Source organism: Tupaia chinensis, unplaced genomic scaffold (assembly GCF_000334495.1).
Source record: "Tupaia chinensis unplaced genomic scaffold, TupChi_1.0 Scaffold000350_1, whole genome shotgun sequence".
NCBI lineage: Eukaryota > Metazoa > Chordata > Mammalia > Scandentia > Tupaiidae > Tupaia > Tupaia belangeri.
The window spans coordinates 2,496,028-2,520,188 of NW_006159844.1; the positions used below are offsets into that span (position 1 = coordinate 2,496,028).

General features: G+C 36.0%; 1 non-coding gene across 3 annotated transcripts in view; it reads right to left on the minus strand.

The window, feature by feature from the left end:
- LOC102487693 (uncharacterized) overlaps positions 1-23,558 on the minus strand; it is a 43,794-nt gene extending 20,236 nt beyond the window's left edge. The window contains exons 1-3 of one of the 3 annotated variants that reach the window (XR_003550016.1): positions 23,494-23,558; positions 14,432-14,568; positions 13,632-13,667 (exon numbers count right to left, since the gene is read on the minus strand). This is a non-coding gene — a transcript (uncharacterized LOC102487693). Of the gene's footprint in view, positions 1-13,631; positions 13,668-14,431; positions 14,569-16,464; positions 16,602-23,493 lie in introns of those variants that run through there. The other 2 variants (XR_003550015.1, XR_003550017.1) reach the window with 2 other exon arrangements.
- Positions 23,559-24,161: the final 603 nt, after the last annotated feature.

Here is a 24,161-nt window from a genome sequence, read left to right on the forward strand (position 1 = left end):
GAGGCAGATGGCCATGCCACAATCCCTTCTCCTCTCAGAATCTTGGGCGCACACACACACTCCCCCAGTGTGAGTTTTAAGCCACCAGGTCTGGGACTTGAACTGAAGTTAACGATGTGGGAGTCCAGCAACGTAACCATTATGCCATCTTCTGCTCCCCAGTTCAGCAGATTCTTTCTTACCTGTTGGAGAATGCTTTTTACCAAAATACATACTTTTTTCTCTATAAATATTGAAGGTACTTGTGCATTGAGGTGTTGATTCTTTGATATATTTCAAAAACTGGAGTGAGGCGACTCTAAACTCTCTCATGTTGTCATCCAAGTATAAAAAAAAATACCAATTATGTCCTCAAGTTTTTTGCTGTCATAAATATGACTAGCTAGCTGGCTCATTTTTACTTTGAATTGAATGAAGTAAATAAACATACTTTGGGTGCTTATATTTATTAAGTGCTAAATATATATTTAATGCATGGATAAATGATTAATACCCTGAATTAGATACCAGAATTTAAAACAACTGATAGAAGACTGAGTTAATGTTTGGTTTCTGAAATTATCTTTTAAGAGTTCAAAACAGAATGGGTAATACATATGTTTGCACATATGGCAAAACGATCTTAAAAAAATCAGTGTTTTATCCTTCACATTTGTGATTTTTTAGTCCTAATTCTACACATAGAAGAACCACAATAGAAAATAAAGGAAAACAAAAATGTTACCTCTTGAATTTGAATAAAACATAAACGCTGACTTTATTACAGCTGTAGTTATTTTGGACCTCAGCAAGTCAAATCCCTGGGAACACTGTCCATTTTTTCATCACATTCTGGGAATCCTAGAGAAATGGACTTTTTCTTACCTAGTCCAACTCCCTTAAATGTGTTATTAGTGTCATTTCAGAGTTCAAGCACAGCCTCCTGATAGGTAAAAGTGGTGCGCTTCTAATTTTTTCTTGTACAATTCTTTGCCCATCATATTTTAAATCCTATGCATATACAAAAGACTGTTTGACGTGTACTTGGTGTATAAAACCTAGAGATACAATTCCCTATGCCCAACTTTTTCCACTTTTCATTTTCAAATAGCTGAACAAAAGGCTTTTGTCTGGGGCAATACTGCAATAACTCTTCCCCGATAATAACGATATGTCCATTTAATTATTTTTCCTGTTATAAAAAAAATCCATCAGGACCTTTCTAGTCTTCTATTTATCACCAGACAACCAGTCGACACACAATGGTAATATAAATTACCCTTTATTAATTTTATGCATAATTAAAATTTCATTTGAAAGTACCACATCACAAAGATGAAGAAAGTTGAAGCCAGAACAAATTTGAAACTGGTAATAATTACACTACCATTTTCATCTGGATTGCACTGGAAAACTGACTACCCTTTTAAAGATTACATTAAATCAAGCTCTAAATGAAATGTTGACAATGCTTAAGAATATCACTGTAATAGTTAGTAGTAAGGAAGGAGGAAACCCCAGGAGAGGTTGCCAAGTAATTTCACTGTATATGTTCAATGGAAATGAATAGGTTTTATACACTTAAAGCAAATCCTATGCTTCACTTCTTTTTTAGGTTTTTCTTATAGGGTGCATGTGCTTGCTGGAGAGAGAGACAGAGAGGGAGAGAAAGAGAAGAGAGAGAGAAAGTGAGAAATCACTCTTCAAGGGCAATGGTCATGCTTCAAGCTCTTCTCCTCCATTCCCTTCTCAGAACTCTGGGCACACATGCACTTGCACCCACCTATACCTTTTTTTTTTTTTTTAATAATTTGGCAATAGCAATTGAGAATTAATTCTGTGCTTTTGTAATTGGTTCTGCAAAATGTAGACTCAATTTAAGAATTTGAATATAAATAGATTATGCAAAAATAAATTGATAAAATTCAATTTTATAATAAAAATATTTACTAACTGAAGTCCTTATTGACATTTAACTTTCAGATGAAGACTTGGCTCAGTACACTTTTAATTGATAAATAATTATTTAGGATAAATTGAATACTTTGGTTGCGCATATAGCTTATAAAAAGACAAACTTCATATGTTTATAGAGAAATGTTAGATTTACTGAATAAAGTTATCAATTCCTGAGAGACAGTCAGGTATTCTTAGAACTACATTAACATTTTAAGGCCACTAAGGAGTCATCAGAAAACTACGATATTCCTGTGCCTAGCACAGGGTTTGAGCACAGTACAGTGCATAGGGAGCCAGATCCTACATTGCCAGTCATGGTTCTAGCCCCAGCCCCAGCAGCTTGAGAAACATGCTAAATGCATGTGCATGCTTGCCCAGAATCCTGATGGGATAGAAAAATGGAAGAAGGACTGCAGTGTGACCATCCTCCATTGAGAGTGTTTCTGGCTTTCAGTCTCTGAGTGCATGCACCCTCTAGCAAAGATAAAGGGAAAAAAAATTCTAATAAGCTTTATGTAAAAAGTTGGATGACAGGATTACTACCTTTAAGCAAGCTTATGCCCTCAGTTACTTTCATTTAAGTTGTTTTGGAAGCACTCATCCTTTTGTTTTCCATGCATACATACGAGTAAGAAATTGAAGAATACGGACTAGGGCTCAAATTCATGACAACATTCATTCATTCTTAGGTGAACCTACATTTGCCCTTATTTTAAGTTATGCTGGCCTTGTTGTTCCCGTGTGTGTGGAATAAATTGTTGTTCTTCTGGAATTACAGGAACACTTTCAGGTCAAGAAAGTGACTTGCAAAATTAAAGAGACAATTTATTTAATGGCACTCTGCCTAAAATGGTCATAACATGTAATTTTACAATTTCTCCTTTTAATACAGTTTGGTCTAAGATTGTTGTGGTTTGTTTTATTTTAAAACAGAGAAATCTTTGAATATTTGTTATTGTTAATAAGGGAATATGTTTATTTAAAATAAATATGTTATTTAAAATAAATTTGAAAACTTGAGGGAGAAACAATGTGTCTATGCTGTGAAGTCCTCAACTGCAACTCAGTTCTTAGATATGTAACTCAAAATGTCTGCCAGCACCAAACACAAATAACAATATTAGGTTTACAGGGTATGCTTATAAAGGTACTAAATAATTACTCTAGTCGACAGGTGTAGAAAAACAGACTAGAACAGGAAAGACTCCATCAAAAATTATGAGTGTTGTTGTCCCATGATTTAAAAACTAATCAAAAAATGTTGGTAAGGCAAAGACTAATAAAAAAAATCAGAGATGGGGAAAATTTTTTAAAATATTCTTTACCCTAGAGTCTTTGATTTTACTGCTGTATCTAGAATAATACAATTTAGACTATTCTAATTACTTACATTTTTTAGATAAAGAAACTAAAGATGGAGTGATGTGAGACCAATGACATCTCCGAATCAGTGAAGCCATGGTGACTAGACTTTCTGCTTAGGACTTTTTCAAAAACATTTCACCTTGAGGATCAGCAGATGGTATAATGGTTACGTGGCTGAGACTCCCACCTGGTGGACCACAGTTTGATTACCGAACCAGGGCGGCTTAAAACTCACTCTGGGCACATGTGCGTGCAAGCCCAAAATCCCCAGAGGAGAATGGAAGAGAAGGGATTGTGCCGTGGCCATCCCTTGGGACTGGGGGGGGTGGGGAACAGAGAGGGTGGTGGGCAGAGTGGTGATCTCTCACTTTCTGTCTCTCTCTATCTCTGTTTCTCCAGCAAGCACACATGCCCTATAGTAAACATCTCTCTTTTAAAAAAAGCAAACCAAAACCAAAACAAGACACGTTTGCATCACACTCTCTTGTTCTGATCAGACTGGCTAAGCTTTGTCCTGATGAAAGAAATAGTCACCACCTACCATAAAGAACCCCAAAATGGGGTGGAAGATACATGAAAGATCAATGAGTGACTTTACCCCAAATTTAGACATGATTTTTTTGGCAGTTGGATCCCTTTAAGCACATACAGTTTTATAAATAATTTTTTCAGTTGATTCTCTCACTGTAAAAACATTGACCTTTAGTGTTAGAAGTAATTTCTTCCAATTTCTCTCTATATGCAATGCTATAAAGCTTATTCATGAATGAGCTCATAAAGACTTGATAAATACACCATAAAAGCTAGAAGGAAAGAATAAGGACACGTAAAGGTGAATGGAGTCCTCACCCAGTCACATAGCTTGTTGTGTGAAGCAGCAGCCTTACAAGATGCTGACACATCCCTCTCTCATGGCCTGGAGTCACACAAAAGGGCTCTGTGTGATTCTTCTTTTAGTATGCTTGACGTTTCCCTAGTGCTCTCCAGAGGGAGGGACCTCTGTCCTGTGGTCTAACAAGAACATAACTAAATTTCTAGTAACATGAATTTTCATTGTAGAAAATAGTTAACAAATTTAGTGTGTATATACATGGGGAGTGAGTGTGTATGTGTGTGTGTGTGTGAGTTGGTCGAGTCGATGCCACATCCATTGGACAATAAGAAATATTTTATATGACTAAACTGGAAAATGATCCCTTTATGTTTCATACATATCAGAGATGGAGAAAATTGAAATATGAAAGAAATATGAGAAATAGTTCTATCTAAAAATGAACAAGCAGTTTTGAAAAGAAAAACAGAACATCTATACATGAAAAATACAATAGTCAAAATTAAAGACTGAATGACACACAAAAGGACAGACAGACATGGAGAATTAGTTAAATTATAAGCACCTGAAGAAATCATTCAGAATACATTACAGAAAGACAAATAGATATACATAAGAGAGATTTAAATATATGGAGAACAGAGTGAAGGATTTATGTTTAATCAAAGTTTCTGAAAGAGAGCAGTGTGAGAGAAGAACCAATATTTGAAAGGAAAATAGCTGAGAGTTTTTCAGAAGGGATAAAAAAATCCAACAATAATATTGGTTTCTACTCCATAAAAACAATTTCTAAGAATTGAGCAGCTTAAAATAACACAAAATTGATATCTCACAGTTCCTATGAGCTAGGAATCTGGCTTAAACTTTGCAAGGTCTTTTGCTCAGGATGTCAAGATGCTGGCCAGGCCTATGCTCTCATCCAAGTCTTGGGGTCTCCTTTTAAGCCCAGTAGTGCTGGCAGAATTCCTTCCTTTGTACATGTAAACTGAAGTTCTCTCTCTCTCACTCTCTCTCTCTGTATATATATTTTTCTTTTCTTTTTCTTTTTTTCTTTTAGTTCCTAGAGGCCACACTCAGCCCCTTGCTACATGATCCCTCCAGTGGAAGCTCACAACGTTTTTGTTTGCTTCTTCAAGGCAAAAAAAGAGAATTTACAGATTAAAGTAAAAAAGTAAGGGGACCCACTAGGATAATTATCATTATTTTAAAAGGATATGATTGTATACATTAAAAATAACTGACATTATTAAAATTAACAAGTAATTTTACCAAAGTTATTATATACAAGGTCAATATTCAAAAATCAGTTGTATTTTTATGCGCTAGAATCATATAGAAACTGAAATTTGAATGTAGCATTAAAATATTAAGCATATAAATAAATATTAAGCATCTAGAAATAAATCTCTACATAGAATACTATTACAAAAATTTATGGAAATAGACTAAAGAATACCTAAATAAATGGAATGATATACCAAGTCCATGGATTGGAGAACTCAGCATCATGAAAGTGCCAATCCCATTAAATGTGTGTGTGTGTTTGTGTTTGTATGTGCACATGTTCTTGCATGTGTTAGTTACTGGGCCGACTGACTCCAAAATTAACATGGATGAGCAAAGGTTAAAAAAAGCCAAGATGTTCTTAAAATAGAACAAGGTATAAGACTTGTTTTTCCACATATCAAATCTTAGTATAAAGCTATGTTATTTATTTAATGTTATAAGGATTTGGCACTAAGGTAGAGAAGTGGACAAAATGATATTAAAACAGAGCCCAGGAATAGATCAAACATACATCAACAATTGATGTATGAATAAGATGCCACTACAGACCAGTGGGCAAAAGATAGATTTTATTATACATTATTCTTGAACAATTTGCTTTCCATTTCAGGTAGGAGTGAGGAAAGAAGAAAGTGGATTCCTGTCTCTTTCCTACTGCCCTGTACACACAAAGAGAAAAATCAGTTCAATTTAGATTTTAAATCTAAAGTAAAAGGCAAAAAAACAAAACTTTTACAAGAAAATTTGAGAAAAATTTTGAATATTTTGAGGTAAGATACTTCAATAATCCACATAATGCCCAAACTGTAGATAAAAAATTGATTATCCAACTTTTTAAAATAATTTTCCTTATCAAGAGACATTGTGGGCCTTAAGGTAGCATGAGGGTTAAGGCAACTGGATCCCATGTGGTTGATTTCATCATTCAAGTCCCTGACTAGCAGCTTGCAAAACATGCTGGGCACATGCAAACACATGCCCAAAATCTAGAGAAAAGAATGTATGTAGGGAAGGGAATGTGGCCATCCCCTCTGGAAGGTGATATTTCTCTCTCTCTCTCTCTCTCTCTCTCCATCTCTCTAATGAACACAGGCACCCCACAGCAAAAATTAAAAATAAAAAGAGAGAGAGTGTCACTGTAAGGAGAGTGAAAATACAAGACAGGGAGTGGGAAGAAAATATTCTCAAATAATATAACTAACAAAAGACAAGTGTTTAGACTCTTTAGAAACATTGACCTCTTGTCCCTTCTCCAAAATAGTGAGAATGGAAAATACGACCTAATCAGACAGGGGAAAAGTCTTCCCAGGTGCTTCAAAAAATGAGAAATCAATTCAAACAGTCAGCAAACATACTGAAAGGTGTCAACCTCATTATTAATAAAATATAATTAAAAATGAAGAGAGATAGCATTTATAGCCATAAGATCAGTAAAATCAAAAGGTCTGACTAAATCAAATGTTTGTAGAAGATGTGTACTTTCTCTTGTTAAACTTTGAAGAGGCACTCTGGAAAATGGTTTCTCCCTTAATAAAACTGAAAACGCAAATCTCTGTGACACCAAAATCCCACCCATAGCATCTACTGGACAGAAAATTTTAAATGTGTACTGAAGATATAGGTTAAAGGATATCTATGGGATGACTTTATGTAACAATCCCAAATTAGAAACAACCATCAACAGTTCAATTGATAAATGAATTAAAATTATTCACATAATGAAACAGCACTGAAAAATAAATAAAAACTAGCTTTTGCATAATGAAAAAAAAATCTGAGACAAGGAGCAAGCCATAGAAGAATACATTCCATAAGTATTCAACTTACACCACGTTCACAAACAGACGAAGTTGACATGTGACAAAATTACAAAATTATAAGGAACCCAGGAGAATGTTTACTACAAATGACAGGATAATGGGGGGACAAGGAGGGATTGGGGAAGGGTATACAGAAGCACCTGACTGAGGTACTCTGCTTCTTATCCAGGTGGAAAGCATGGGGAAGACCTCTTTATGAAATCATAAACTATACTTACTTCATACCCATCTGTGAAAGGAAAGGATAAATTACTTTTAGTCTAATTTAGACTTTTTCATTTTCTTCAGGTTATGGCAATAAGAAAACAAGCCATTTAACTAAGAAAAGGTAATCTCTCTAAGGTGGGAGTGGGAGGCAAAGCTCTATTAGGAGTTTTAATGCATTGGGACCAGCAGTTGGCAAAATGGCTGTCGCTGGACTCCCATGCAGGACCACAGTTCGAGTTCCAGACCCGGTAGCTTAAACTCTTGCCGGGCATGTGTGCATGTGTTCCCCAGATCCCGAGAGGAGAATGGAGGAGAAGAGATTGCAGCATAGCCATCCCTCCTGGAGAGGTGATTTCTAATTTTCTGTCTGTCTGTCTCTCTATCTTTCTGGCAAGTGCATGCACCCTATAGTAAAAACCTCTCCAAAAAAAAAAAAAAAGGAGCTTAAATGCATGGCTTCGGATGCTTTCTCTAACAAGTCCTGGGAATGCTTTACAAATTATTCATTTGTATTTATCCTTGGGTTTGGTCCATATGAAAGTATTTTCTAAGTTCTTAGCTGCTTCCATTTTGTTACTGAAGTCAGAATAAAATGCAAAATTTCAGAAAGGATTGGAAAATGAGAACTTGAACCTAGTGTTCTTGACATTTTTACCATGGAATTTTTTTTTCAAAGAATTATTTTATTTAACTTCATTTATTTATTTATTTATTATTCGACTAGAGAGGGACAGAGTGAGAGAGAAAGAGAGAAAGAGGGAAAGCAAGAAAGCAAGCTACTAGGTCTGGGACTCAAACTTCAGTTAGCCATGTGGGAGTCCAGTGCCCCCAACCACCATGCCACCTGCTGGCCCCTTACCATGTAATTTTAATACACAACATATCCTTAGGAAAGTTATCCAGCTTGCTAGCTTGATTAGAGAGGTATGTACACATGTGTGTGTGTGTATTTATACACAGATTCATAATGCAAATGTTTATGAACTACTTGGGGGAAAAGGCCATAGCTTTTTCATCTTTGCATCCAGCCTAGCAAAGAGTCTGCTACTAAGAAGTAAATGTGACTTTTGAAAGATTACAAATAATATATGTGAGTTTTTCACTCACTTAAAAATATATGTAAATTTGTGTGTGTTTGTGAGTATACACATATATATTTGTATGTACATATACATGACATAACAAAAAAACTCCGTGAAGGCCAGCAGGTGGTGTGGTGGTAAGGCAGCTGGATCCCACATTGTTGACTACATGGTTTGAGTCCTGGACTCAGAGTCTTGAAAATCACTCTGGGTACATGTGCACGTATATCCAAAATTCCAAGAGGAAAATGGAGGAAAAGGAATTGTGGCATGGCTATTCCCCCCCGGATGAGGGAGAGGGGTATGATTTCTCACTTTTCCTCTCTTTCTGTCTCTCTCTGCATCTGTCCAGCAAGCCTATATACCTTACGGTAAAAATCTAAAACACAACAAAACAAAAAACTGTGAGTATATGTGTGTGTGTGTGTGTGTGTGTGTGTGTGTGTGTGTGTGCATATGCACATATGTTACACAACGAAAGAATACATATATCATAGTTAACATTCTTTGGAGTGCTTACTATATACCACAAACTACAATGAGCATTTTACTTATATTGACTCCTCTAGCAAAGAGCCCTACAGGGCAGGTACTGTTGTTACCCCATTCTATAAAGCAGGAAACTAAGACAGCCAAGATGTAAACCCAGACAGTTTGCTCCAGAGCAATGTTTTTGATCACTACACCATAGTATAATGATTCAAAAATAATTATGAAGATCAAAATGTAATGCAAATGAATTGAACTCAATTCACCAAATATTTATTGCCACCCTATTGATCAAGTACTGTTTGGCCTCTAGAAAGATAAAAATAAACAGAGATAAGTCTTTTACTAAGATTGGCTCATGTACCTTCTTTTGAGGGCTTACCCTCTGCCCCTACCATATTGTACATGTTGGTATGGTACCTCACCATTCCCTTTCAGCCAAGATACGGGCATTTGATAAAGACCTTTCTACCACAGTATCTATTCTCCCAGAAGCAAAACCTGGCCCAGGACTAAGTATGTAAACCAGTGAACCAATCAAGTTCTTTGGAAATGGTACATGGATGCCAACTGGTAACAACAAGCTGAAAGAAGTGCCCTTTAACTTGCATTCTAGACACAAGGGAGGGTAGGGAAGCTTGTGAATTAGAAACTACCAGCAACCGTTTTCTCCAAAGCATAATGTCTACACACATAGTGGGAAACAAACCTAAGAGCTGGGAGAGGGAGAAAGAAGTCCAAAATACATGGTTTAAGCCCTGGAATTCAACCAAGCGTAAAGCCCCTGACTTTTCAGGAAGTGAATTAATAAATTATATTTTTTCCTTGAGCTTAAAATCATCTTATTCCTCTGACAGAAAGCTCAGGAGGACATCTGCTACTCTGTTCAAGCAGCCAAGTCAATGAAGACTAGATTACAATATATTCTAATTATAGATACAAAACTTATTAAAGTAAATATTCAGGTTTTTCATTACAACTGTACAAATTAGACATTAATCATGGTCTAACGAAATTACACATTACTCATACTTCCTTTCTTGACCTTATACAGGACAAGACTGTGATTCATAGAGTAGTAAAGGGAAGAATGTTCCCACCGTTCCTATAATAAAGGGGGATGCTGGTGTAGCATTGAGGAGAGGGTAGTGTGAGCATGTGGGTACAACATGTGTACATTTGGGAAGAGAGTAATAACAGCTAGGCAAAGTTCAAGCAATCTTCTGGAATACTTTGTGTTGATTATTATTTTTTTTACACTAAACTTCAAAGGAAAACATCATAGATAAAACTAAAGAAATTCAGTCAAGCAGTTGGTCTGGGAAATATTTTCAGAAGAAAAAGCTTTAGCTCAGACTTCATTCCCCTGGAGGAGAAAAATGTTAAGAAACAACACAAAACAAAACAAAACAGAGTTCGGGTTCTAAAGAGTTAGAAATATCAGATGAGCCTCTGAGCTTCAGCTCTGACTCCAAACTTGATGCACACTATACAGTTAACCAAATAACAGCAACAGTTCAATACATGTTAGAAAACAGCTCATTTTACGTAAGATTGCAAAACTGTCCTCCACAAAATATGTGCAACAGTGATTTATTTTCACCCTTAAGACTTGTTCATCAGGAGATATGTGGTAATAACTATTTCATCCTTATTCCCAGCTGGGCTTCTTTTCTAAGTCACTTGGGTGAAAAGAGACCTCAAGAAAGACTAAGTTCTGACATAGCAAGGCAGATATTCAGAAACTGGAATTAAAGTAGTCTCTACAAAAATGTAGACATTGCAGATCAAGCAGAATTCAATGAGTATAGCTGTGAATTTAGTGATAAATTGCTTTTAGCCTCCAGCCTGCTGAAATGAGTGATTGTATAGGGCTCTACTATATTAACTTCTTAAATAAAATTATATGGAGCCATTTCTACTGTTTAGCCACTATATACTGACATTCAGTTTATGAGATATTAGGGAAAAAGTGGACTTTGGAAACTTCTAGACTTGATTTGGAGTCCTATATTTATCATTTTGCCACCTGGTGCATTGTATATGCTCTCTTAATTCCCATTTCCTCATTTGTCAAATGTCAAAGGATTGTTCTGAGGATTCTGAGGATCAAATGGAATAATTATGGAAAGTGTAACTCGGCACACTGACAAATAGTAGGCATATAATTTCAGTTGTCCTTTTTTTAAAAAAGAATTATTTTATTGCTGGGGGTGCATGTGCTTGTCAGAGAGAGGGAGACAGAGAGAGGGAGACAGAGAGAGAGAGAGAGAGGCAGAGACAGAGAAAAGAAGAAAGTACCTCTAATGGGGCGTGTTCATGCTGCAATCCATTGTCCTCCATGTCTTCATCCTGTTGGGATTTTGGGAACCTACACACATATGTCTGGGCATGCTTTTCAGTGCCTCAGGCTAGGACTCAAACTGCAGTCAGCCATGTGGATCCCACTCCCTTAACCACTTGGACTATAGGGCCAGCCCAGTCTTTCTTGTTTTTAAGGATGTGAGCCTTTTGGCTCTTTTGGTAGATGGTCATATTTTTGAAGCCATCTGAATTTTGAGTGTTAGTCAAGAAACTCCTTTTTTTTTTCCTTTCCCTCATAATGATCCTTCTTTTCTTGCAAGTGATGGTAGATTTCTACTTATTTGAACTTTTTTTCCACCAATGTACTTAAAGATCTTAACTTCAAAACTATTGGCATAACTCACCAGATAAATAACTATCAATTGTTTGAGCACAATTAGCTTGAACATAATGCAAATGCTTCTTTTCTTCTTCTCTTCTTTCGTCTTCTTCAACAACAACAAAAAAAAAAGTTTCTAGCATTCAAATTATTAAAATAACTGGACTGAATGACAGTTTTCCATAAAATTCCTTAAACAATATATGGACAACTTGCTGTAGTCCAGTTTTTTCACTGGCGTAAATGCTTCCCACATTCCCACGGATATTGGGAGTCAGTTTAAAGCCTTTTGTCTTTAATAAACTGAAACTTCCTTGTGAAGAAAACGTATGTTCACAGTGAAACTTTTGGCACTTTTTAAAAAAGATTTTTATCCAAAAGAAACATGTTGGTTTTAGCAACTTGATCAATGATGTATTGCAAATAAAATTATAAAATCTGTCTTAATCAGTAATGAATGGCTGACTATAATTCATCTAAGGTTGAGAGTTCATAACTATGTGTGAATATTAAAGCCTCTTATGGACATCTATTGTTATGATTATTGTAATATAAATAATAACTGTCAAGTTTTGCTGTTGGTTCTAAAGAATTTTGAATGATATGTACTCCAAGCATCTGTATTTTACTTACATGATGCTTTAAACAGAATACTGGTGTAATTCTCTACAAAATGATTAGGGCTTCATATGTCTGAATGAACTGTTGCTTTTCTACACTGAATACATCTGTGCTTTGCTTAACCAAATGGTAAGAGTCACTGTATATTAAAAACTGCTCCTTTGATTTGAGAAAATTAGAAAATTATTTTGCTAAATCCTTTTCCTGACTCATTAAAATTATGAATAGAGCTCAGTTGAGAGGCAAATAAGAAAATACGTAACTTAATAGATTACATACCATCTAAAAAATTTCCCAAATGTTCTTGTTGAAACATGCAGTGACATTATTTAATGTAAGTTATACTGCCTCCATTTGCACTATTGAAACATCTGAACAGAGATTGATGAAGATTCTTTGGTAATGCAATGATTTAATCAAAAGTCTTGTTCTTAAGTGTAATAGGAAAAGGGAGGGATCTTAGTTTGCCAAATGTTAGGGCCCCTTACATAGTTAAAAACATCACACTCCAAAACATCTTTTCTATTTTGTTTCACTGCAAAGTAAAATTGAAGTCCCACAGCATCTGAATCCTGAGAAGAGTAATTTTTCTTTTTTAAGAGAGGTTTTTGCTATAGGGAGCATGCACTCTCCAGAAAAACAGAGAGAGACAGAGAGGGAGAAATAACCTTCCAGGAGGAATGGCCATGCTGCAATCCCTTTACCTCCATTCTCCTCTCAAGATTTTGGGCATACACACACATGCGCACACACACACACACACACACACACACACACACACGTGCCTGGCATGAGTTTAAGCCAGGTACTGGACTCGAATCAGAGTTGACTATGTGGGAGTCCAGTGATGTAACCATTACACCATCTGCTGGTCCCTGGGATGAGTAATTCAGAACATCAAAATTTTCAGTAAGGCCCAAAGCAGCCATATGAGGTCTGTTCAAGTTTTATTGTGGAGGCTGTATTCAATTGTTCACCAAGACTACTTGAAATAAATTTATACTGCCAGTTGCTGTGCAGTTTTTATTGCTAAATAAAGCACATTACCTTATTATAACTAAAAATTAATGTAAATAATATCTCCCTTTCACATGTAGTCTATTCAATGGAGAAGTACTTAAGTCAAAACAGAAGTTGAAGGAAAAAAGAAGCTAAGGGATAAAACACCTTGCAAAATTTGGAATGCTGAAAATAATATATAGTTCAGAGAATCAGGGCAAATTCAACTATTCTTTTGTTGTCAAATAATAATTTACAATGGAGTTCTTAATAGCACAATATTATCTCTTTTATTATGTCTTCTTCTTCTTGTTATGGTTTTTTCTGTAGGGTGCACGCGCTTGCTGGAGAGAGACAGAAACAGGGAAAGTGAGAAATCATCCTGCAGGGTGGATGGCCACGCTGTAATTCCTTATTCTCTAGTCTTCCAGTCTTCTCTTGAGGTTTTAGGCATGGACACCTAGGTGCCTATGTGATTTTCAAGCCACTGGGTCTGGGACTCTAACTATGGTTGGTCATGTGGGAGTTCAGCACCTTAACCACTACACCACCTGCTGGCCCCTTGTCTGTGTTTATTTTTAATCATAGAAAATTGGTAAGTTACAATAATAGCTGTCATTATAGGCTATTCAGTGATGTGTAATCCTTGGGAAAATTGAACTGATCCCTCAAAGAGAGGTGAGTTATCCGTTTCTTAAAAGATCATTTAGTGATTTTATTTTCTTTTTTTTACTATAGTTCAGTCGGGCCCTCAGTATCACAGGACGAGAAACTAAATTTTGTTTCTACTTCTTACATGTACCTACCTCTTGAATCAGTACTCAGAGGCAGACTGACAATACCCAAGTTTATTCTGTACTTGAAATACTTATATTTGCAGAAGCACAATTACATGGGGAATCAAATTATAATCAGGATGTAAATTTATTAATAATGAAAACCTGTTACAGGGACTTCATTCTTCAAATGGTAATTTCTCTCTATTGGAATAACAATGTTGGAAGCCAGTTAATTATTAGAAGGTTGACTATTGAATATTTGTACTAGTTAAACTTATTGTAGAGACTAGAACACCATGACTTTCATTTAATGGTACAATATAGCTCACCTTCTCCAGGAGGCCACTGAGGGACTTGGATTCCCTCCATGATGACATTCTATTTATTATCTTTAAGGGGTTGCTCTTTTCCTCCTGGTTGGAGATGCCTTACAATTGTGTGTATCCTCCAGCCTCAAGCAAGGGGACTAGAAAGAGAATGTAGAGGTGAGGAAAGGGAAGGGATGCATTTTTATTTTAAAGTTATGACCTTGAATATCACACAATACTTTCCGTTCATATCTGTCTACATTGAACATGGCTACCCTAACTGCAAGGGAGGCTGGGAAATGTGCTCTTGGGAGATAGCCATGTGTTCCACTATAATGCAGTATGAGAGCACAGGTGATTGGTTCTGTTACCAAGAAGACAATTAGCACTCTTTGCTAGAACAATAAAAGTTAGTTGAACTAGATGTTTAATAGAATCAAACTATCATGAGCTGTTGTAGCTATAGCAGGCTAGACTATTCAGCCTCCCTTTTCTATTCTCCACTGATCATGATACCTCTTATGGCATGAAGTGGGTTTAATGTATAAAACCTTAACAGAAATCATTACACCTAGTCCCTGAGGTTGGTCAGAGAATTAAGTTAATTAATATGTATTTATCACAGTAGTGCCTGACACAGGGAAAGAATAAAATAAACGTTAGTTGTTATTATTATTACTATTATTGTCACTGTTTTATATTTTTAAGACTGCTCATGATAAACTCTGCTGCTCTGAGCCTCTGTTGTTTACACTGCCTGTTCTTATTTCATGACTATATTTTCTTTGGAACTATAGTTTTATAGCCATTCTTTTTTTTTTTTTTTAAAAGTCTACAGTTATTCTTCTACATTTTTGTCACTGTAAAGTTTGTTTCCTTAAAACTATACATTCATTTGAAAAATAGACATATTGTTGTAATATTTGCTTCCCCATTTACAAATTCCACTTATTTAGGCCAACACACTACTTGGATAAGCTTAAGAAGCCCTCAGACAACATTTACCTTCAGAAATTGCATGCTCCTCAAAATGCCACCTGTTCTGTTTTGTTTTACTAAACCCTGTGTTGTTTACTGGCTTGGTTTACTGGCTGCAGATATTATTGGCATTCCACTGATGGAGAAAGTGGGGCCAATAGTGCTCAAGACAAAAATTCACAGATATTATTTATCCCTTTTCCAGTATTGGTCCTGAATAAATATCTTGTTATTTTTATGACCAAATTTCCTCATAATACAACGGAATGAAAACTACTGTTTATGTTATTCATAGACTGTCAGAAATCAATGTCTTCAAGGTTTAGACTACAGAATAAAGCTGCTTTGATGTATAAAATGGATAAAAAGTTCTTTGCACTTTTCAATACTCTAACTAGTTCTCTAAATACTACTCCTTCTACTGCTCTGATATCCATTTATATTGCTTGGCCTCTCTTCCTTGTATTTTTAATGTATTTTTCTACTACCTATTTCCCAGCAACATTAAATTTTCTCAAATAGTTCCTCCCATTAAAACAAACAAACAAAAAGTGTTTTAAAAGCTCTATGCTATGGTTTGAATATTTGCCTTATCCCAAATTTATGTTGAAGCTTAATTAATTAATTGCCACTGTGACAGTATTAAAAGGCGAATTTTTAAAAAGGCAAGTATGTCAAGAGAGCAAAGCCTTTGATGCCTTTGCAGAAGGACTTTTGGGAGTGAGGTCTCTATTTTTGCTCTTTTGCCGTGTAAGACATAGTTTTCCTTTTATCCAGAGTATGTGGTGTTGTATGTGCCATCTCGGAAGTAGAGACTGGGTCTTTATAAGACATTAAATTTGCCAACATCTTGGAGTTGGACTTCCTAGCTTTCAGAACTTTGAGAAATAAAATCTCTTATTTACAAATTGTCTTGTCTCAGGTAGTATGTTACAGAAGCATGAAACTCTCTTTCAATTGCGTATTTCTTTACAGGACCTGTTCTATCATTATATTCATCTCCCTTTCAATCTGGAGTCCATTCCCAGCAGTTCATAAACTAATCAAATGATGCTTTTCTGTTTGTATTTATTTACCTTCTTTTGTAAGTTTAGGCTATGTGGAATATTTCCTCCTTGAACTATTCTGTCTTTGCTTGCCATGACATCACTCATCTGATTTTTCTTCAGTATCATTAGATATTCAATCTCAATCTCCTTTGTGGATCCTCTTATTATTGTTTAGCCACTCTTGTTTCACTCTTGACTCTTCTCACTCCATAGCATCCTTTATGATCTCATTCAGTTCCAAAGATTCAGTGCTAGTTATGGCTATGAAATTTTCATCTCAAGTCTAAATTGCTCTTAAACTTTACCCCTTATATCTAACTGCCAAGTGAGTATTTTTTCTTAAACATCTCAAAGTCACTTCACATTTAACAATTGCAAACTTCAATTCCTAACATTCCCCTAAGTTCTCACCATTTCTTTTCTTTCTATCATCCCAATATTAATTCCACTGTGCACCTATTTGCCCAAGTCAGAAACCAGGTAGTCACCTTCAATATGTTCTGCACCATTCTCACCATGAAACCAAGCATGAGGCCCTCTTGACCACATCTTTTACATGCATCTTTAATCCAATAATTTCTTTCTATCCCTACTACCATAAACTCAACCCAAGTCACCATTTCTCTATGGGTCACTGCCACAGCCTCCTTACTCATCTTCTAGCTTAGAGTCTGGGTTTTGAAATACTTTCATCTCAATGCAGGTTGTGTCTGTTGCCATATTTGATCATGCTGCCAGTTGCTTAAATTTTCTTGTCTACTCTTGGATTCTAGAACAGTGCCTGACACATTATGTAGACTGAAGGGTTAGCTAACTGACTGACTGAGGAGCCAGTCTGGGACACTAAGTAGTTATAGTACAAAGTAAGACACGTTCTGAGCAATCAGAAGACAGCAAAAAGGCCTTGAGACTCATGAAGGAGAGAATAGGATGCCGAAAGGAACAGTGATGGGGTTTTCAAATAGTGAAATACAACCACGTCAAACACTGAGTCAGAAGCTCCATGATATAAATAAATCAAAATAATACAATCATTAACCTGGTTATGAACAGGAACAGGAAAAGTTAAGAAATATTTGAGCTTGGAGAAGAACTAATTTGCATAATCCACCCCAGATCTTTTACTGAAGATAGAACTCAAGGGTAGTTTTATTCTCTCTCTCATTACAAAATTACATTCTAGGAACCAGTAGTTAGAGTAATGGCTATGTTGCTGGACTCCCATGTAGTTGACCACAGTTTGAGTCCTGAACCCGGTGGCTTAAAACTCACGCTGGATGTGTGTACGTGCATGCCCAAGATCCTGAGAGGAGAATGGAGGAGAAGGGATTGCGGCATGGCCATCCCCCCTGGGGGGGTGATTTCTCACTTTCTGTCTCTCTGTCTCTCTCTGTCTGTCTGGCAAGTGCACACGCCCTATAGCAAAAACCTCTCCAAAAAAAAAAAAAATTACATTCTAGTTCTAGGTGAGCTCCACTTCTATCCTAGAAAGAGCTTTGCAAAAAAATAAATTATTTTGGTTATGTTTGTGAATTCTACAAGATGAACCTTATATAGGCCTGATAATGACTGTGTATCAGTCTGCAAATTATTCACAAAATATATTCACAAACATGCCAGGAAACCATCACTGTGGATCCTGACAAGTCAGTAGACTGGCATATATGCAGGAACAATTGATAGTAAAGAGTATTCCTTGTACATCAAATATTGTAAAGGGCTGAATGTGCTTTCAGACACATTTCCTATTCCTTTATCCAATATCAAATAGTATTTCAAGGTTTGAAGAGTAGATGATAGTTTTATTCCATTTTCTCAGGAACTCCCCGTGGGAGGAAATTAACAGGAAGGCAGATTTCAGTGTAACATATGGAGATTTTTTTACCACCTTCAGAGTTGTCTAAAATGAGATAACTTTCTTACAAATACTGAAATTCACTTCACTCTTTCAGCAAAAAAGAACAAACTATATCCTAGTTTTCAGCCACGATTTGGGATGGAGGGGACAGGATGTCCTCTGAGTCCTACTCCAATTGAAAAATTCTATGATGTAATATTTCTCGATGAGTCAGAAGAACATGATGAATATGAATGACTATAGTGTACAGTGATGCAGTGAGAGCCCTAGGTCTGCAAGGTGAGTTCGGCTGTACTTCCTATAATGCATTAATACCAGCAGCAATGCCTTTGCTGGTAGTTTGTATTCTTCTATCCCATTTTGCCCATCCCCATATCCAGGCTGGTCAACTGACACACTACATATTGTCTCCTCATCTGAATGGAAATCATTAGTAGATAGAAAAGTAGTCTACTTTTGTTAAAAAAGACAAGACTTTAAGAATTCCAGAAGTGTGGCACTCAATGAAAATTTAGTGAATGAATGATGAGTGATTTCTTTCTCTCTGTTTTTTTTTAGAGATTTCTTGCATTAGGGCATGTGAGCTGACTGGAGAGACAGAGAAAGACAGACAGAAAATGAGAAATCACACACACACACACCTGCCTCAGGGCAGATGAGTATGACACAATTCTTTTTACTCCATTCCCCTCTCAGGACTTTGGGCATGCATGCACATGTACCCAGCATGAGTTTCAAGTTACAGGATCTGGGACTCAAACCACAGTCAATCATGTGGGAGTCCAGCACCTTAACTACTACACCATCTGTTGCCTCGGCGAGTGATTTCTTAGGAGATAATGCCACTCTGCCACAGATTAGAAAGGCTCTTGCCCACTACGTTCACCCAAAACCCAAGCCACAGAGATTTTTTTCCTCTTCTCTGATCGCACTAGATTCTTCCCATGCCTTGAAATTTCAGCATGCCTATCTCTGTCCTGTTTTTCAAATGCTTACTCATTTGTTAAACTCTCATCTCTTAAATATCTCCTCTGTGATGTCTTACTCAGACATAATTAACTATTCCTCTTATGCATTCATAGAATTTTATATATATTTTTATTATATAATTTATTATTTTATCAGAACTATTTGTTCCCTTCTATTTCCTCAGTTAACTCTGAGAACTTCTTGAGGACAGAGTAGTCCGTCCCTGGTGAAATGCCTGACAGATAGAAGATGCTCAGTAGACATTGGTTGGCCAGGTGACTAAATAAGGCAACTTAATTAGGTATACACAAACAGAAAGACACACACATATACACACTCTCTCTTAAACATCCCTCCTAAATTTAAAATCTTCTGGGGCCAGCAGGTGGTGTGGTGGTTAAGGCACTAAATACTCCCACGTGGTCGACCACGGTTCTAGTCTCAGACCTGGTGACTTGCTTTCTCACTTTCTCTCTCTCTTTCTCTCTGGTCAAATTAAAATAAATGAATGAATAAATTTAAAAATAAATAAATAATTCTTAAAAAAATTAAAATCTCTATTTTGACAGATTTTGATGAAGTAATTTGTTATCACTTTAAGGATCATATTTTTCACAAGATAAATGGATGTAATGATGTCAAATCTCTTATTAGATTTAAACTGACCACATAATTGTATGAGGTTCATAAAAAACAAGACCCTGGCTTTTGATATAAAATGGTCAGATATGGAGGATCTATTGCTGAGTGAAGCAAGCCAGGCTATGAAAGAAAGATATTGTATGTATCCATTTAATATGTACTGACTATCCACACTTTATGTTAGAGATCGAAATATTGGAGGGCATAAAAGCAGTGAAAATAGGGATGATGAAGATAGTGTGGAACAGGGTGGGAGAACGAAAGAGTATAAGAAGGATAGCAAGAGAATAAATAGAGAAGCATGACATTAGTGGGATACAGAAATGGTTTATTATCTGTTGATGTTAACATGTGTAGTAGCCTCAACTGGACTGATCTGAGAAGTATTTCATGTTGGGTAAATTCTTTTTACAAGCAAAATGATATATAGTGATTGAATATTTTTTAAAAATGAGAATAAAAATAATAATAATAATCTGGGAAAAAATGATGAAAAGCTATTTGACGATGATGATGTGGATAGTAATGTTTTTGTCTTGACTGATATGCATGGTATTCCTTCTGGAAAAAGAAATGTAATATACTGTAAATATATATGTCATTCAATGTAATGTAAATAAGATTATGAGAATAATAAATTAAATTTTAAAAATAATTATATGAGGTACAATCTAACAGAGAGCTTCAGGATGTAAATGTGAAAGAAAAGTATAACTACAAAGAAAATTTATTGTGATATAAGTTATGAGAACCATAACTTATCACTTGCACTGGGTTATCACTTGCACTGCAGTCAGGGATGCAAGCACCGCCTCTTCCTGTCATCTGAAATCAAATTGTTTCTAATGCCATGCTTAAATAACAGATTAAGTCTCTGTTATTGCAAAATAATTACTAATATATAATTAAGTCTGTATACCTCTCTACAAAAAGAAAATTATAGAAAGTGAGCTGGGAGTCTAAACCTTAGAAAAATAGTTCTGTTAGTTAATTACTTCAATTTTCATGTAATAATGCAACTATATCAAATGCTACCATTTTTCTGCCTTACTGATTCACTGCTGGGAATTTATGAGATGGTTTTGGCACTTAAAATATTGTTGGCAGTTCTTTCACAGGCAGGAGGAGCAGGTAAAGATCATTTTTTTCAACAATGTCATGTCACTCTGGCTTACCCTCATATCACCTCTGCAGTTTTTCTAGGTTAGGAGAGTTGTGCCCAAGAACCTTGTCATACTGTTTGAAGACACCAGTGGCTGAGAGGTGATTCCATACTGCTTAGGCCAATGGAAGAAAAAATGAGATGTTTCCCTTCATCTTCCTTTACATAAGCTATTCTTAACCATAGACTTACAATAATATAAAATATTTCCAGTTTTGTCAGAGAACTTTTTTCAAATCAGAAGCCATTAGAGCTGGCTCTATAGTGCAGTAGTTAAGGGCATATGAAGCTAAATCCTACATGGCTGGCTGATATTCAAATCTCAGCCCTGACAGCCTGAAAAACACAATGGGCATATATGCATGTCCAAAGCTCTGACAGGATGGAAAAATAGAGAAAGGATTTTTATTTATTTATTTATTTATTTTATATTGACCAGGGAGAGAGAGACACACACACACACACACACACACACACACACACACACACACAGAGAGAGAGAGAGAGAGAGAGAGAGAGAGAAAGCCACCAGGTCCAGGACTCAAACCACGTTTGGCCATGTGGCATCCAGCGTCTTTAACCACCACACCACCTGCCGACCCCAGAGAAAGGATTTTGATGTGACCATATCCCATTTGGGGGTGCTTCCTCTCTCCCACACATGTACAAAATATTTGCACTCTCTGGAAATAATAAATGATAAGTAAATGAAATGGAAATAATTAAAATCAAGTGTGCTTTTTTTAATTAAAATTTTAAGGCACTATTTGAAAAAGAGAATGATGACTTTTGGGTGAAAATAATACAACTCTAAAAGTATGGAAAATACTTGTATAGCAACCATAGATTTTGTATGAAAGATAAGATTTCTTATGAATTGATCTGATATAAGGAGTCTTTTAAAAATTCATGGAAAATGAGAAATATAAAAAATATGTATGCATTTTAAAATATTTGTGTGAAAATGAACTATTACTTTTATTCCAATTCTTATGAACTTTTTGAAGTCCCTTTTTATCACTGTTTCTCACTATGACAAGTTTTTAATTATAATTAAAAAAAAACTTTTTTGCAAATCACCTTTTTCAGTCATTTCAAGTCATTTAAATAGAAAAGATATAATACCTTATAGGTAGATAACTTATTTAACAGTTTTGCAAATTTGTAAATTGATTTATTGGAGCTCAGAATGAATTTTTCCCAAGTAAATAATGTATTACATAGGTAAGGTCCACAGGTATACCCACGGAAATATTTTAAAGCTGCAGTAACCTTGAAATGTTACTAGGTGGTATTAAGACCAGCATTTCAAAGATTATGAAAAAATTAATTTTCCCTTGAACATGATTCAAGATGATATACTACTTTTTCAAAATGACATACATTTATCTATGTCCAAAGAATCAAAACAATCCTTTACATTTTCTGATAGCAGGCATCTTGGATAAATGCACCTCAAGGGGAGATAATTTCTTTTCATTTCTGGTGTCACAGCCGAGCTAGGACCCTCAGTAGGAACCTACTTATTGCATAAGGTTCCTACATATTGCAATGTTTCAGATAAAAGTAGACCTTTCAGTCCATGTTGGGATATTTGGAGCACATGTATTTCACAATATGAAACCAGGTCTTGTTCCACATGGCTTCATACATGTTCCAGTGACCTAGAGTAGGAGTACCTACAGGAAGTGTAGTGGGAGGTAGAGAGAAGGGGAGGAGTGCTGTAAGGGACTAGGAATAATTTTACTGGGAGGCTGTCAAAGAGAAGACATGAGGTAATTTATTCTACATGGGGCAACTGGACCCGTTAGTGCTCCCTGATGGGTATTTTTTTATAGACGACATGTTAGAGAATTTTTCTCTTTACCTTTCCCAATATCTCTCCACTACCTATTTCAGTGTCATCCAAATCATACATCTCCATGAGCCAAAGAAAAAGCAGTAAATGGAGAGAAGAGAAAGTGTGAAAATGGGAGAGGAAGTCAGATTGAAAACATAATATATGGCAGAAAGAAAAGGAGTAGTCTATGACAGTAGAAAAAGAGGTCCTTGAATGACTTGTGGATGAGGAAGGAATAAGTTAAAAGGGCATGTGAGCAACACATTACCTCCACACATACTGGCCAAGTAACTGTCCCTCTACTCTACAATGATTCAAAACATGAGAGTCATGTTCTCAGCAGTTAAATTCATTGACGACCGTGGAGAACTGCACTTCCAGGTAAAGGTTGTTATAATACGGTCCTTTAACCTAGACACCCTAAACAAGCAATAGGATGTCTGTGGTAGATAGTCACTGAACTAATGGCCAAGAAACTTGAGCTTTAGTTTTAGTCTTACTCCACTAATGCTCTGTGTGATTTTTAAGCACATCTTTTGACTTCATTACAGTGGGTAGACTGCAAGTTGGACAGAGCTACATTACCTCTAAGATTCCTTACACTCTTCCACAAGAAGGTTTCCTATTTCATGACTGAGCAAACACAGTTTTGCTGGATTATGAGGCAATGATTGCATCATAGGCCATGATTCCAAAGTGGAGTGAAATGGACTGAGTCAATGAACAATAGATACCATTAATGAGCTTTTGAAAGTAAGAAAAATCTTAGTCTATAACCATGAAACGATCTGTAGATGTCAACTTACTATTTTCCTATTTTAATAATTTCTACATGTAAAGTTTATCTTTATTCCAAATGTTCGTATAGGTATGGTGACACTACATTCTTCAAAATAAATTAAAGCAAATAGTCATAAAAATCCTAATTTTACCAATAGATTTCTTCAAGAGAACAACACAAGTCAGTTTGCCAACCGTGTTGTCCTCATTCGTTAGAAATTTTCCTGGGGGCCAGATGGTGGCAAGATGGTTAAAGCAGTTGGATCCCAGCACCAGAAGATAGCATACTGATTATGTTCCTGGACTCCCACATAAGCCAAGCGCAGTTCGAGTCCTGGACCCAAAGGCTTGAAATTCATGCTAGACACATATGCAAGCGTGTCCAAAATCCTAAGAGGAGACTGGAAGAGAAGGGATTGTGGCATGGCCATCCTCCATGGGGGGTTATTTCTCACTTCTTTTCTCTCTGTCTC